A 4504-nucleotide genomic window follows, 5' to 3' on the forward strand; every position below is an offset into this window, starting at 1 on the left:
TAAGATCCCCTCTGGCTACCACAGAGAAGTTCTGAAGGCCAGGGGGCTGCAAAGCTTGTCTAACTGGCTAGGTCATCGACGTTGAGCCTTCTCAGGCCATAAGTTCTCACAGCTACTCCAGCCATTGCTCTAGAGCCCACATAGCCAGAGGCACAGTGTGCTCATTAAGCAAAAATCATGACTACATTCCAACAAAACCTGACTTCTTATCTTATCTTTATGTGTTGCAGAATATCATTCTCCTTTTGATTTTTTTGCAACCGTTTAAAATGTGAAACCATTTTTACATTTTAATTTATATTTATACTGCATTTAAAAACTACATTTTTATGCTGGGCGGCAGTGGTGCACACCTGTAATCCCAGCACTTGGGAGGCAGAGGCAGGCGGACTCTGTGAGTTCGAGGCCAGCCTGGTCTACAGAGCGAGATCCGGGAGAGGCACCAAAACTACACAGAGAAACCCTGTCTCAAAAAAAACAAACAACAACAAAAAAAAAAGATTAGATTTTGCATGCAACTATTTAAAAATGTAAAAAAAAAAATCATTCTTAATTAAAAACCATTCCAAAATTAACACCAGCCAAATTTAAGTTGTGACCCTAAGGTACTGACTGCCAGCATATATGGTCTCTCTGGGCATTTCTACCCCAGGCCACACTGGACTTCTAGGATTAGAACAGTCAACCCCTTGGCTGGTGCCTGCTCATATGGTGTAAAACCAGAGATCTGGAGAAAGCTTTGGCTAGTTCTCAGGCTCAAGTGCCTAAGGCCAGAAGGGTGCTAGCCATTACACAGCACATCCGCTACAAACTTGGGTAACCGAAGGAAACTACCTATGCTGGCCAGTAGCCCATGTCACACACAGCAAGTCTCAGTCCTGCTGGGACTGGGGAGGCCTGCCTTCCAAGGGGTTTTGAACCAGGTGGCTCACAGATGACAAAGAGTTATGCGTGGTGCACAGGTACCTGAAAGACAGAAAGAAAGGTTCCAGTCCAGGATGGAGGAAGGCTGCACAGTGCCCTGCAGACCTGGAAGAGGTTATTTTTGACGGGTGTGTATTAAGGAAGAACTATCCGGGTCGGGGAAAGGCCCAGCGAAGTCTGGGGCCAGAGGCACAGGTGGTCCCAGGAAGTCATGAGAAAGAGCTGGGATTGTGTCCAGGCAAAATCAGACCCAGAAGGTTGGAGCAGAGATGGGACTGGATGTGATCAAGGAAAAGAAGTCCCAGAGGGAAGCCACTCTGGGCCCTGCCTTTCATCTCCAGTCTCTTGTGAATTCAGGTGGGGACGTCTTGCAGAGAGTCATGCCAGAACTCACAGCGGCGAGATGCTGTAATTTCTTTTAGCTCTATGACTCTGGACAAAGTATTCAGTATTAATGCAGTTGACCATGACGTCTTCTGTGTGCACAACTGACAGACCAAATTACCTTTCCTTATCTCCCGGCAAGAGAAAAAGGACCATTTATTTGACATATTTTATAATCATTGCACCTGCGTGCCCCCTACCGAGAGCCCCGCTGACCTGACCCCCTCCCTCCTGCACGACGCAGGAAGCATGTCCTCTAATAAGCCAGTTTCTAAAGAATGTTTTTAATCTTGGAATACTGAGTGTGATTTTCGATTGAATTTTTAATTCTCTACTTTTTAAAAAGTACCTGTTTCCACTCTCATCCTCATCTGAGCTCCTCGGAGCTGGGAAGGAGCCGTGGATGGTCTGTTTCACGACCTTGTTGAGAGTTTGACACCTGCGGCCTGGGAAGAAGGCAGCGGACAGGGTGCCGGCAGGGTCGCGGGAGCAGCCTGGACCTCACAGGCATGCCTCTGAGCCCTCTGTGCCCGTGGGCCCAGTGTGGTGGCTCATAACTCCCCAGCCTGGGCAAGCAGGAGGCCCAAGAAGCATTTGTCTTTCTCAGCTGTGGGAAAAAGGACACAACAAACCCGTTAGTTGTAACTGTTTTCGAGTGTTCGGGCTGCTGCGTTGATGATATTTCTACTGTTAGGTTAGTCCGGCCACTCCCACCTCCAAAGCCCTCTTCGCCTCCCACAACTAACATCTTCCCATCTCCCTCCTGGAACTGCCCTCCCACCTTCTGTACTTGTGAAGTTTACTACCCTGGGACCTCACGTAAGTGGAATTTGTATTTGTCTTTCATGGCTAACCTGGAACTCCTCCTGTAGACCAGGCTGGCCTAGAACTCGCCTCTAGAGATCCACCTGCCTCTGCTTCCCAAGTGCTGGGATGAAAAGTGTACACTACCATGCCCAAACTAAGACTGATTTATTTTTATTTTATGTGTATGGGAGTTTTACCTGCAAGTATGTCTGTACACCATGTACATGCCTGGTGCCCAAGGAGACCAGAAGAGGGCGTTAGATCCCCTGGAACTGGAGTTCCAGCTGTTTGTGAGAAGCCATGTGGATGCTGGGAACTGAACCCGGGTCCTCTGTGAGAGCAGCAGGTGCTTTTAACTGCTGAGCCATCTCTCTCACGCTTATGGTTAATATTTTTGAACAGAAACTTTTTTGTTTGCAAGGGCCTCATACATGCCAGGCTGGCCTCAACTTCACTGTGTAGCCAAGGATGAGCTTGACCTGCTGCTCTCTTTGCCTCTATTTCCTAAGTACTGGGATTAAGACATGTCATCACGCCTTTATGTCGTGCTGGAGATCAAACCTGGGGCTTCTGCCAACTGAGCTATATTCTCAGCTCTTGGGAAGAAATGTTTTTAAATCAGCTGCCTCTACGTCCTCCAGCTCTTGGTCTAAAGGCTGAGCCAGGCATCAGGTGAGAGTGTGAGAGACCAGCCTTCTATAAGGGTCTCCTGGACCAGTTGGGCCCCAGACACCTCAAAGGCTGGAAAACCAACTGGAAGTGAAGAGCCGGCCTACCAGCTCCTCTCAGGGCTTCTGTGGTGTCTTCTCAGTTTCCCGGATTTACTGAGATGCTGTGTCTGGTTCAACCATGGAGCTGATGGAGCTGAGAATTACATCAAATATAACGAGTGACGAGAATCTTGCATTTAATTCTCACCTCAACCATGGAAGTAGGCACAATTATGATCCCAATTTAGAGATGAGGATATTCATGCTCAGACAGGGTAAATAATGGGCCCTCCACCAAAAAAGAAATGGCAGAGTTGAGACAAGCCCAGCCCTGTCCTTCTCTGCCACCTCCAGCTCTTCCCTCTGGTGTCTGCGTGGGTGTAGGAAGGAAGGGAAGCATAGGAAGAGGGAAGGAAAAGCAATGTTTATAAGGATCCGGGAAGCCTGGATGTTGAAGGACAAGTGGATGCTAGACAGAGGGAGTGGAGAGAAACACGTGAAGAGCCTGTGGCTGGATCTCTATGGGCGCAGGGAAATGGAACAGCACTGGGGGGTTCTATTAGCAATGACGGCACAGTGAAGCGTATCCACAGTCTCAGCTGCTACAGGGGCTTAGGATAGGTCAAGGCTAGCCTGGGCATCACAGTGAGACCTCATCTCTGGAAACAAAAATGGATGAATGCCTATGGGACTGTTTATGAGACTAACTCTACCCGTGGAGATTGGTTCAGCAAGTAAAGGCACCTACTGCACATGCCTGACAACCCAAGTTCTACCCTGGAATCCTCTGACCTCCGTAAGTGTACAAGGCCATGCGTCCCCACTCACAATAATAACAAAGAAGAATTTTAATAGAAGCCAGGTGTAGCAGCACATGCCTTTAATTCTAGCACTTGGGAGGCAGAGGCAGGTGGATCCTACTGAGTTTGAGGCGAGCCTGGTCTACATAGCAATTCTAGGACAACCAGGCCTACATAATAGAAAGATCCTGTCTCAAAAAACAAAAAATAAAAATAAAAAACCAATCTTAAAAATCTTAAAAAAGGAATTTTAATAGACTGACTGGAAAAGAAGTAGAAAAAAATCCAGAAGTCTTGAAAGAAATGTAAATGCTTTCTGTATTATGATTGTTCGGTTGGAGCCTCTGGCTCAGCCCTGCACGGTCAGGAAAGCCCCATTCCTGCCCCCCTCTCTCTCTCCAAACCCTGCCCACTCACAGAGTCTCTGCGGTGCCAAAAAGCCCAGTTCCCCCTTCTCGGTTATTGCAGCTTCCTCCTCTGATGCCACCAGCCACTCAAGTCCCTGCCTAAGCACTCAGCTTTGACTTGGGCACAGACCCAGCTTGTGGCAGACACGACACCACCCATCACGTACAACCTATACAATCTCTCTGCTTTAGTTCAGATACGTGACTTCTCTGGCCTTGATCTCTGGGACCAGTGAACCTGCCTGGAAGTTGCTTTGCTCGATATACCTGTTTTTATACTTTTTCAGTTTGGCTTGATCTGGCTTACTGTGTCAGCAGAGAAACTTATTAGGGGAGGGGAGGCAGAAAACCTATTAATGATATTTAAATATTTTGTAGTGAATATTTATTACTTTGAGAATCTGCAAAAACAAAAATATGCAAATGGAACACATGGAAATGTGACATTGAGCAGATTTCAAATTGTATACAC

This window comes from Onychomys torridus, chromosome 2 (assembly GCF_903995425.1).
Source record: "Onychomys torridus chromosome 2, mOncTor1.1, whole genome shotgun sequence".
Classification (NCBI taxonomy): domain Eukaryota; kingdom Metazoa; phylum Chordata; class Mammalia; order Rodentia; family Cricetidae; genus Onychomys; species Onychomys torridus.